The 12,660-nt window shown below is 49.6% G+C and overlaps 1 protein-coding gene across 1 annotated transcript in view; it reads left to right on the top strand.

Moving 5' to 3' along the window:
* Window positions 1-12,660, top strand: part of LOC144145002 (uncharacterized) — a 39,654-nt gene that overhangs the window by 16,460 nt on the left and 10,534 nt on the right. The gene's annotated exons all lie outside the window — the stretch shown is intronic.

Here is a 12,660-nt window from a genome sequence, read left to right as displayed (position 1 = left end):
GCTCTGCAGGGTTAAAAGGCGCGTTAAACGTCTGCAGATTTAAACGCCTCGCGCTTGCAAGGCACGTGGAACCACAGAAGTTTTAGCCGCCTATATGCCAGCAAGCACGCAGACAACAGACAAACAATGGAACGCACGCACACACAGGAACAACTCGCTCTGTGGAACGCCTGGCGCTTCAGACACACGTGTATAAAGTTGGATTTGCCGCAGTGCATTTTGATGTGGGGACATCGAAAAATGTATGTAAAACTAGCCTCATACAGCTCTACCGTAAAACGTTGCAAAATAACCAACTTGAATGCACATTACTTTGCTGCACCTAATCCGGAAGTTAACGGCTACCTATCCACTTTTAGGGGCGAAACCCCTTAGGGGCTGGGGCTGTTGGCGTCTGCTGTCGTCGTCGTCGACGTCGTCGTAATTGGCGTCTCATGTAGTCACTGTACTAAAACAGCGGGGAAACTCGTTTACGCCTCGCGCTAGACAGCTTCGTGCTTCAAAGAGAAGAGACTAAAGTTTTACAGCAAAGCTGCATACCTCTACCCCCCTTCCCCCACCCCCCAACGGTTTCATCTCCGATGGCAAAAACGCCAAGGCGCCAAGATTACACTCATACACTTCATGCTTCGCCCCTCCCCAAGATTACGTTAGTGGAGATGGCCTAAGATTTTTTTTAAGATAACCGACATTAATACAATCGAACCAAAGCCTTACGTAACGAAATGTATGCATGCCGCCTGCATCTCCTTTTCCACCCGGGGCAACATTGTCAAGATTTCTGTTTCCTCCGTACCCGCAAATAAAGGACAGGCCACAGCAGAGACTTCCTCGTCGAGCGCTAATACCTTTTAATTCTGGCACGCATGCCCGAGCAGCAAGTGCGCGGACTTCGTGGCGGCAACTCGAACGAGATTTAAAAGTTAAAAGGCCGCACTTAAGAAAGAAAAGTAGGGCCGGACCGGCACGCACACAGCTTCAGTAACAGGGCCCCCTCCTTTCGAGACCCACTCACCCGTCCCTGGTCTGCGTGACGTCACTGACAAGCGCCGCGCTCCGACGACAGCGTCGCACATTGGGAGCTGCGTTCTGTGCGCATCCGCGCTCTCCTCCGAGTAGTCTCGGTCGTCACCGGTCAAGTCGAGCGTTGCTGCTTCGCATTCGCGCGCGCGTTATCAACATACGCCCGGCCGTTTACGAGCTTTCCCAGTCGCATCTGCTGCGAATTCTTTTCCTTCGCCCAACTCTTGTCTCTGCCTGCCTTTTCTCCCGTTTCTTTTTTTCCGGCGACTGTGGGTTGAGGTCTACTTGCTTCTACTTTTGTGTCTGCTCGGCCGTGGTTGTCTCGCTAACACCTTCTAATCTGCGAAAGGCCTGTGCATGAGATTCTCGTCCCCAGATTGTCTCTGCTGGTTACCGGTTACTTCGGGCGTACTTTAATGACGTCAGCCTTTTGAAAAAACGGCGTCTAAACGGCGTAGTGGCTGCCATCAGCCGCACTGTGGTGGCGCTTTAAGGAGGCCTTCTAGCTACCTGGAAGAAGTCGGTTTCGCACTGAGCGCAAAGGATGTCGCGCAAGGGAAGGGGCCGATTCGGCAGGCATCGAGTGCGACAACCTCGTCGCCAGTGTGCGATGACCGTTGCGCTTTTGCGAACACTCGCGGTCTGCAACTGGAGGAAGCCGGGAACGAGGCCTTTTTTTTTTTTTTTTTTTTTTTTATAGCGGCTTTTTTAAGCCGTTCCAGTCGGAGCGCCCTGACGCGCACCCAGGTCTTTCTGGGGGGCTTCCGCAAATTCCGAAGAGGCGATTTCCTCGTAAGCAGCTTTCGACGTGATCTTTGTCGCTGCTGCATACTAGAAGCAGTCACAATTAGTTTTAAACAACAACGGTTAGGTCACGCACGCGTGTTACGACACAAAATAAACCCGTTTGGCGATTTTGTTTCAAACATTCGAGTAGCAGAGCATAGACTGGAAAACACCTGAACCATTGAGAAACGAACACTCCGAGACGGTACGCTGCGCTGGACGTTCCGCTCTGCACACTTCAGCGAGCGCCCCACACCAATAATCACCGCAATTTTGCGTTCACGTGTTTCCCAGGGGTGTAAGGGTCGGCCATACATGAACGGCGTGATGATCGATCATTATGTAAGGAGTTGATTTTGCTTGAGGTTGTTGCAAGACAGTCGATGATGTGATTCCCCGGCGGCAGTACGTTATCTTTTTTTGCTCACTCTCATACTTTTAGTTCTATTGATTGCGCAACATATGCCACACCAAAATTCCACGCACCCATCAATCCCGCCATCCGTGCTGGCCACTAGCCGCACTCCGGCCGTATGAGGCACGATTCGCGAGGCGCCCCGCGTCTTCATTCAACCCGATTCGCCAACACCTCCCGACCTTTCCGTTCTTTCTCAAAGCGCAGGCTCCAGGCCACACAGCCCCGGAGCATCGAAATTCCGCGCATTGTCTTCCCCGAGCCGGAAAACATTAGCGCACGCCGCGGAAGACGTGCCGCCGGTCGGACGAGGAGACGCCATCACCCACGACCGCGAGGGTGATCTGCCGAAGGCCGCGAAAAGGAAAACTCGAGCACACGACGGGGTCCGCTCCGCCGAAGGGGTCGAGGCCGGCTAATTGGGAAGGACCCCGCGGGTTCGGGCCGACATCCTCGGGACCCGGCGGGGTCAGGGGTCGCCGCCTCTCCGCCGCCCCCGCGGTACCGGCCAGCACGCGACCGGTACCGCACCGCCGCGAGGAATGCGCCGCGATTAGCGTCATTATGGTAATTATTTATTGTTGCGCCGGGTCACGACGGCCGATAGGAATCGGCCGGCATCATCGCGCGCTCTGCTTAGGCGCGCCTGACTCGACCCCGTGGGGGGCACCGTCGCTGACCCCTTGCGGCGGCAGAGGAGGCGCCCGACATCCGCTTGCCGGCCGGCCGCAAGCGGCGCTCATTGGCGCGCCTTCTTCCACGAGTCCCCTGTTGGGCGGCCAAGAGAACCTGTTCGCCCCCTTTGGCGGTGGTGGTGGGGTGCGAAGATGTGCAGTGTCTTCTCGTGCGCCCGTCTCGGTCATTGAGGGCGCTCCTTGACAAAACGCCCCCGCCGGAGCTCCGATATTGCACGTGGCAGGAGGGAAAATTAATGTCGTCGAGGCAGTCTCTTTGCGGGTGCTTTCTTTCGCACGTGCTCGCAGCAATCGCGAACTAGATAGACAAAGCGGACTGCTCGGGCTTGCTTCCGGCATCTATGGATTTATCCGTGCGACTTTGTGGCAAGGTACATCGGACCAGCCACGTTTCATTCTTTATCATATATGTGGCCGCCATAATAACCGCAATGAAGGTGGTGGCCAGCGAGCTGCCGGGGGCACTTGATAATTCGTTCTCGAGTACGCCACACACTGCAGCGTTGGCGGTGCTTTACGCCCGCTCATAGCAATCGCGGTGTGGTATTTATTGCCTCCCTCTTTATGAAAGGGCGGGCGCAAAAGTCAAGGGCTTTACGAAGACTTATCACGCAGCCCTTACACCCGTATGAAAATAATTGTTACTGCAGCATCCGCTCGGAAGAACAGAGGGCTGGTGCTCCTTACTGAGGCCGGCAGTATTAAGAAAAAAAGCTTTTACTCAGAGACAAAAGGAAGAAAATAAAGAAGAAAGGACGTCAAGTAAATAAGTGAATTAAGTAAGTAAATAAGGAAAGTAAGCCAGCAAGTGAGCAAGCAAAGTATTAAGCAAAGTCAGTACGTAACCAAGCAAGTAAATCAAGTAATATTTAACCAAGTAAGTGAAGTAAGTAATTTAGCAAGCAAGTAAGGGACGTTAGTAAAGTTAGCAATCAAGCAAATAAATAAGGAGTGAGCGAAGAAGCAAGTTAAGCAAGTAATACGCAAGTAAATGAAGAAAGCAAGGAAGGAAAAATGAAATGTATGGAGACTGCAACCCGGCTGTGCGAAAGTGGCGAGGGAGCGGACAGGGAACGTATGGAAACTGAGTTGAATTGAGCCGGTACTCACCTACGGGGCAGAAACTTGGAGGCTATAATACCCCTGTCACACGGCAGATCTAATGACATTTACAGCAAATGTCATTCGCTCTAAATGTCATTAATTCGTCGTTACACGAGAATGCCGAATGACATTCAAGGCGAATGACATTTACCGGCCAACTGAGGTCCCCGTCCCGGACATCAGTTGGCGGCCGAATGAGTAGCCTCGACAGCAGTAGCGCGTCCCTATATTCAGTAACAAACCAAAGAATACTGTTTCTAAAAACTTTCAGTAAACTTATATTTTCTTTTTTGTATTGTTGTTCTAATAAAGACGGACCAGCAAGTACTAACAAAAAAGAAAATCTCGTCCCCAGTGCGCGCGCTACCCTAATCCGGATTTTTTGCAGACTTGTCTCAGCTTGTGATGCCTACTGATGTCATCTAAATTGGTGGTTTTCTTGTTTTTATTTTAAAAAATATACCTTTGTTACGTTTTTTTACATAATATTACGTGTGAAAACATTCTATATGCGCTTGAAATGTAATTTTGCGGTTTTGCGAGCTCGCTAATCGTCACCGCTATCACAATCAAATGACATTTGTTCCGCCGTGTAGACCCGCACGGCCGAGCCGAATGTCATTTACAGCTAATGTCATTCAGTTTGAATGCCATTAGGTTTGCCGTGCGACTGGGGTATAAGAGGGTTCAACTTAAATTGGGGAAGACTCAACGAGAAATGGAACGGAAAACGATAGGTGTAACATTAAGGGACAAGAATAGAGCGGAGTGGGTCAGGGAACAAAGGCGTGTTAAGGACATATTAGTAGAAATTAAGAAGAAGAAATGGGTGTGGGCAGGATATGTAATGCGAAGGCAAGATATGGATCCCCAGAGAAGGCAAGCGTGGAAGGGGGCGGCAGAAAGTTAGACGGGCAGATGAGATCAAGAAGTTTGCGGGGCAACTTGGTCGCAGTTAGCACAGGGCCTGGATAATAGGACATTAATGGGAGCGGCCTTTGCCTGCGGTGGGCGTAGATAGGCTGGTGATGATGATGACGATGAGCCTATTTTGCAACCAAGTTGCAGAACAGGCCGGAGACAAGAGCTGTTAAAACCATTGCTAATTAAGAGTCACGCTAATTACCACGTCAATGCTTGCTGTCACCGGTAGTTGCTGGATCATGCGGCGAAATAAGTATGGCGCCTAACCGCGCCGGAACTGTCGATACACGAACCGCCACAGTCCTGCGACCAAGTGTACGCATCACTGCTGACGGCGCCGTGGATGGGTAGAGCCTCAAACTTCGGAAAGTGTAGACACATTTGCATCGTCCGTGCTCGTGCGACCTTCGAGATAGATGAGCGCAGTCGCAAGCCAGCACGTTTCAGACCGCGCAGGCACGCAGCGACCGTCTCGCCGTCGCTATCGCAAGTGCTTCCACAGGATGCACGCTGAGATGCTGGGAGTGATGGAACTAGAATGATATGAAGCGCGCAATTGGGATGCGCCACGCGAGTTTGTTTGCATTAGTGACGGTTATCACGGTGTCGACTGAGATTTTCGCCACGGCTTGCGAACACTCCGCGCGTATGGAAGAATACTAGGGCCTTCCAATGACTTCAGACTCTTCAGCCGCATTGGGGTGATGAAACTTGTCCACCAAAGAAGGAAAAAGCTAGAGGGTAACAGAGTCGTCGACGCGTGGCAAAATTTTTTCCACGCACGTAGCGTAGTCGGCTTCGTACGAAGTGCCCGCACAATCTGATTTGCCTCCATTATGCCGTATACTTTGCTCGATATCGTTTAGCGCTGACGCGTTATCAGGCGGATCGACAGGCAGTATATACGGAGAACAGTACGGACCACCGGATGTACGACGAGACGGCGCCCTATCGACAGTGCATCACTGCGTTACAGTGAACTACAATATTCTAGTTCACCGTAACTGCGTCATCTTTTGTGCATTATGCTATGACCTGTCTAATCCAGGTACTATAGCCTAGAGGAGCATCCACGGAGGGAGGTATCGGACAACGGCATACCCCCTGGGGCCCTATTCTCGACTTCACAAATTCACAGTGAACTGTGAAATTGCCGGGAGTCTTTTCTGATTGGCTTTCAGTTTTGGTCACATGCTTCCGGTTGACAAAGCGGTTGTGTGTGCTTTCGTCATTTTGATGTTTCGTGACGTTTACGGGCACCTGTTCCAAACTTTGCCTTATTTCTCTTTGCTGAAAGCGCATAATTCTTGGCCTGCAATGAAAAACTAGACAAAATGCAGCGGACATGACAACGTAGGCCTGTCTTTGCTATTCAACAACTATACGGCTTGAATATACAAGCCGTACACAGCCGATTGTCTGAGAAGGCGTGACGTAATTTAAACAATCGGCGGGAACAAACGCATCACACATTGGGATCTTCAGGCTGTGTAAAAGTGACGTATGCTACGTGACAGCTTGAACATGGCTGCTGCTGTCGCCGTGAAATAGGGCAAAAAATTTCACCGACCTTCGGCGCCGTGAAATCGCCGTGAATTTGCAGCAGGCGCAGTTTCACATGACGGGCGGTTTAAAGCTGTTTTCAGCCGAACGAAATGGTAGTTTTGACTGTTTGCAAGTCAGCGATCACGGAGCATACAAATAACGTTCCGTATTTTGTTTTTATGTTTGACAATAAAATATAAATTATTTGCTTAGCCTAACAGCAACATAATAGGGCAGTACAAGCCTCTCCATGACAAAGAAAACCCAATGCATGGCATTTGTCCACACTCCTCCTAGTTAGCTGGTGAATCACATGATAGAACTTAAAAGAAAAAATAAAGAAAAGTGACTATTTTATGCATTACTGCGTTGATTGAAGTCGAGCTTGACGAACGAGTGAATCGGCGACATCGGTACGTCGGTACTCTCCGCGGTTATCAGGCGTAGCGCTTCGTGCGTCATACAAGCGATGGTCGCGACCGTCTTTTTCTGTGATCACGCCATAAACTTGTAACATGGCAGCAGACGATAGCGTGGCGGCGGCCTGGAAGGTGACAACGCGACAAAGCGTGCATTGAAGCAGAGAGCTCAACCGTGTTACTAAAAGCGATTGAAAGAAATAAATAGATACGGTAAAATAATTGTGATATGTTCTTTAGATCAACATCCGCCTTTCGCTCGCTTTTGGATCAACGTTACTCGATCGCCTTGTGGTGTTGACGCCAATTTTGACCTGCAGAAATGCGTTTTACTTTCCAGCCTCAGCTCCCGTCCTTATTTTTATAATACATGCCAAGTGTTTTTATATCTTTTATGTACAGTATTTGATACCGTGGTTGGGATCTTTATGAGTAGAGTGTGAAATTACACGGCATGTCGTCATAGCTATACGTGCATTACGTCACTGATGGCTTACGTTGTGTCTACGCAAAAAAAAAAAAAAAAACATGGCGAATTCACTATGAATTTATGCAGTCGAGAATAGGGCCCCTGGTTTACAAAGTTTGAAAGCGTCACCACTACAAGTGGGGCTCTTGCAACCAACTGCAAGACAAGAAATGCAGAGGCGAGGTGGGAGTTAGCGGACCGTAGCCGCGGTTAGATGGCTGGGCACTGCGAACTCAGTTTTTTCCGCATCGATGACGTAAACGCCGGCGTTAGCCCGGAACGCGCGGCGAAGTCGCCGCGCCAGCAGACTTGGATGCACCCTCTGGACACTGCGATGCACCACTGTCGCAGCCTTGTAACCACAGCTATAGTACGTGTCGTTGTCGGTTCGGAGCGTGCTTAACTGGCCAGGCGTCAAGAATTCGGTCCGTACAGGCGGGGGAGGCAGGGCAACCCGGTCGGACTTCGTGACGAGGCCGTGAATCCTAGATGCGCGGGGAGATGGTCGACGAACGACAAGACAAGGTCGAGGTACAGGCGCGCCGGGGATGCCCTGCGCGATGGCTTTCTGCTACATGGCTGTAACATGGCGGCTGCAGCTAGTGTGCGCAGCCGGGCCGGCCGCCCTCGCAAAGGCGGCACACGCGGGCGGCGATGGCGGCACGCGATAAGCGCGCACACACCCGCGTACGCCCCGCGGTTGACCCCGGGGGCGGGACGACCTCTGAGCCGCCGCCATTTATGTTCCGGCCGCCATGCGATGCTCCGCGCGCCCCGTGTCGACAAGGTGCACCAACCCGCAATTACCGACCCGGGGCACCGCCAACACCACCACCCAGCTCCGCCATTCTACGCACGCGCACTTCAGCGTGATTCATAGTATAGAGCACGGCGCGCGCCGCATATTTGGCACCGACACGCGTACGGCGCCGGTGCGGCGCTAAGCACACATGCCGGAGGTTGTCCGTTATTATTAGGCTCGCAGGTAAAGAGCAAGCTTGCCTGCAAGGGGGATAGTGCCAAGAGATTTGGATTCGTTAGTAAAAGCCCGACGTAGCGAAGGTCAACTGTGCCTATGACTGGCTTTGAGAGAACATATTTTCCGCGAAAGGCACTAAGCGAGTTGACAAGGGTAGTCCGGCCCTGACAATACTGAACATTTAAATTCAACTGATGTCCCGTTAGAAGCCCGAGAACGTTAAAGGACTATACCCGCTGTAACTGGACCTCTATTGAAGTGTAGCGGGCGATGCAGAGCACGGGTCTTCTGTTTTGCACTATGCCATTCGCATTTCGCGTTCAGCACAGCTTGGCAGTGCAGGCACCACCGATCATTCATTCATTCATTCATTCATTCATTCATTCATTCATTTCATACTGCAGGCCAAGATGCTTGCCCATGCAGGAGGGGCAATACATAACGAGCCACAGTACAAAGAGAGCATGAAAAAAGTTGCTTCATGTAGCACGTAAAAACACGTCTAAATGCTAGTCTACTACAACCACAAAAAGAACATCACAGATGCAATCGAAGTTGGACAAAAACGCCGTGCCGCAACAACAGTATACAGCACTACTGCGCACTTCGAGGGTCGAAATGGTTGCGTTGCTTCTGACCAGAAGGTGATGGGATGTCCCGGTCCCGTGCAGGGATTCACAAGGGAGGAACTGGCTTTGTATACACCGTTGGGAATTACAGGGTCGGTGCGCAGCAACACTAAATGTCGACCTCGTGGCTTGCATTGTTGAGGGGGAAGTGCAAGTGTCAAGTTCAAATGCACGATGGAGTTGTTTGGTCACACGGCGACCAAATACTCAACTGTCATTTGTTACCACTCATGCAGCACTTGTATGTCATATGGAGAGGCGTAGGCCCTTCTGATGGCAAATTGATATTTGTTACCTTTAATAGAGCATTTAGAGGTCATAGGAAGACACCCTGCAGGACGTGTTGAAATGCGCCTTTACTTTTTATTTGTGTACCCACCTAATGTGGTACATCTATCTGCTAAAGGGACTCTGCAACACTGTCGATAAACGCTTTCACTCTTTCCATCCGCGTCTGGAAGCACTGCGAAAGATACAGTTATCGCCAGCCCGGCGCGGCACTGGCTGATTTGCTCGTCGCAGCAGATGCGCCATCCGTTTCTGCTTCGCTTTTGTGGCATTATTTTAAATGTGGATATCGAATACGTTTATTGTTGCAACTGAAAGAAAACCCGTAATTCGATACCTCGAAGTACGTCAAGACCGCGAAAGAGAAAAATCTTTTGAGCAAGTTTCTAAGTTATCTGATGGGCCTATATTCATTTTTGGCTGAGGTACTTTGTGATCCCTTATGCCAAGTATTGCTTGTTCACTACGTTCTGGATGGTTTGATTGATGGATTGATGGATTGATTGATCGATTGTAGGTTTGACGCCCAGACGCAATGCAGGCGATGAGGCGCGCCGTAATGGAGGGCTCCGAATTAATTTTGACCACCTAGGGATCTTTAACGTGCGCCGCAATCTCGTACACACGGGCGTTTTTGCTTTTCGCCTCCATCAGAAAAGCGGCCGCCGCGGCCGGGAATCGAACCCGCGTCCTCTTGCACAGCAGCGCAACGCCTTAGCCACTGAGCCACCGCGGCAGGTTACTGTCTGGAACGATAGGATTTAAAAAGAAGTTAGACAGTGTTTCATCTAGGGTTCCTTTAATGCGGCTTTTTTTGTATATTAAAATGATTTTTTCAGGCAAGTCTTACAGTTTAGGAATCGATGCAGAACGCTCCGTTTTGTAGCCACGCGAGATCTGTTCTCTTCAGAGAAAAGACCTACGGAAAATAAAGTACTCGGCGGCACATGTCCGACAACAACCACTGAGTGAGCAGGCGGCCTTCCCGCTTCCCGCACAACCGGCATGCACGTTCCACTCCGGTGTGGATGACTGCTAGTCCCGATCGCGCGCGGAAGAGCATCAGGAGTGGCCTTGAATCGCTACCGCCTGTAGCGAAAACGACCAGACCAACCGTTCTACAGAGGAGGCTTCCTTTCTGTCTTTTCGCTCGCGAATGACGTCAGTGTTTCCTTCGAATATTCAACGCATTTCCTTCAACGCGTTTCCTTCGAATCTACCCCTGTAATATCCCGTGTGTGCAATCTTAAATGCTTCTTCCGCGGAGGCATATCCCTAAACAGCATTTCCTTCACGAAGTGCAACGAAAATCGAGCATCGGTGCAGAAAAAGTGTCTAAAGAAACTCAATCAAGAAGAAAAGCAATTATTAATGGCTCGTAACGGCCACGTGTTCGCGCTTAGAATAATGCCTCATCGAGATGAAAGCACGCCTATACCCGATAGTACGATTTTTTTTTCGACCGTTGAACGGGACTCAAGCTAAACGAAAGCGATGCTGAAATAATTGTATATGATTCGTGTGAATATTTCAGTCTTCAAGAGCTGCGACTGTACATACGTTTTGTTGAATTTTATGCGTTTACAACTCGAAGCTTCATGGCTTAATAACATGTTTCTTTTTTTTAAATAAAACGTCTTTCCGTTCTTTGGCCTGTGCTGGGTGACGATGCTGCGCTGAGATTAATTATAAATTCGTGATGAACTGGCAGAAGTGTGTACGTCAGATAGAAGCCGTTAAATAACATTACAAATGAACCCAAGAAATTGGTTTCCGGAAATCATAAAAATGTTGTATATTTTATCGCTGACAAATGAGCGTAACAGGAGGGTTCCGCAAGTTTCAGCGTCTTAAACCAGTCAGCATTTATCATCATCATGATAGCTGTCAGTGGAGTTCCAAGGTCGCAAGTCGCCCGGGCCCCAATATTTCCTTATTGGCATTGCCCCCATCTTTGATACTGTATGCTCCGCGACCGTATGTGCCACCACCCGACCTCGATGCACGCTCTACAACGCGGGCCATACACATATTCGCTCTTTCCAGGGATGCTAGCGACGCCTCGCGGAATTTGTCCGAAGCCGGGAGACGGTGATCGGCGGACCGATCGCTCCGGCGGAGGCGGCCGGCGACATCCGTGCGGCCTCGCAGAAGCCAAAAGAAAACAGTAATAGCAATGATAGTAACCGACAATGCCGTATAAATAATCGGAAAATATAGGCTGAACGAGCGTTCATATTCCCTCAACTTTCTTGAAGCTATAGAAGCTGTGGGTAAATGAAATAAACGAAAGAGTTTTGGGCCTGGTCGGTGTCTTCTGGGCAGAAGAACGAGTCTTTAGACCCACCCGTGTGTACGTGCCGCTTAAATCATCCTTTGCTGAAACTGCTGCCACGTTTAATAGTTCTTTGCTGCAAGGGCGCCTATTTTGTAGGCTTTTTGTATAACCTTTTGATCGTCTTTCTCGGTTACATTCGCTGCCGCATAATGTGTCAACCGATGTTCGATTATGTTTTGTTAAATTGGCTCAGTTCCACTGCTTTCAAACATATAAGAAAACATATAAGCAGCAGACATATAACATATATGTAAAACATGTAAGCAGGAGAGGCTGTCCAATCCGCTTGCTTATATTTTCAATAAGGAAACAAATGAAAACTTTTTGCACGCGAAGGCGAGAAGCAAATGTGGGGACGTGTTTATTGATTAATGGGAGAATATATAAACAGTTATGTTCAAGCAAGATGTTTCAGAAATAACAATATTATAACTTTGGGTCTGCTAGTTCAAATGCGAGCTCTTGAACGCATTTGGTAGCCGCAGTTGTTGTTTTGGTAATAACAATAAACGCACTCAAAAATCTTACCGTAAGTCAAATCAACATAACGTAATTTCAGCGAGGAGATTTCTCTTCAATTACTTATCACAAGCCAAAAGCGCACCTGCAAAGTACTGCCTATATTTTCATGTACACTTAAATATCACACGCCAGTGTATGCCGCATGCACGCGTAAATACGTAGGCTTATATATTTTTTTCACGTAATGCTAACTCTTCGTTTGTATACCACTCGATACGACGTAATGGGAGCCTCGTCTTCGCGGTTTTACTGCCCAAAGTCATAACTAGGTTTTAATACACCCAAGCAAAACAAAGCAGCACGCACATGCATATCGCCCGCGCATGGTGCGCAGTATGCACGCGGGGAAAAATGAACACGCCTGAAGTAAAGCGTGCACTGAGTGACGTACACTGCAATAGCGTTGCACATTCTGTAGCAGGTTGTTTGCCCAATGAGGCGAGATTGTTTTCAAACCACTGCAGTGCGACCTGAGCCATGCAGAGCAGATTGCCTCGCACGCAGCGCTTTTTACACCGCGGCAG

The sequence above is a fragment of the Haemaphysalis longicornis genome, unplaced genomic scaffold (assembly GCF_048455015.1).
Source record: "Haemaphysalis longicornis isolate Haplotype H1 unplaced genomic scaffold, Haemaphysalis longicornis Haplotype H1 scaffold_7, whole genome shotgun sequence".
Lineage (NCBI taxonomy): Eukaryota > Metazoa > Arthropoda > Arachnida > Ixodida > Ixodidae > Haemaphysalis > Haemaphysalis longicornis.
Note: the sequence above shows the minus strand (reverse complement) of the source record. Positions and strands in the feature narration are given on the sequence as shown.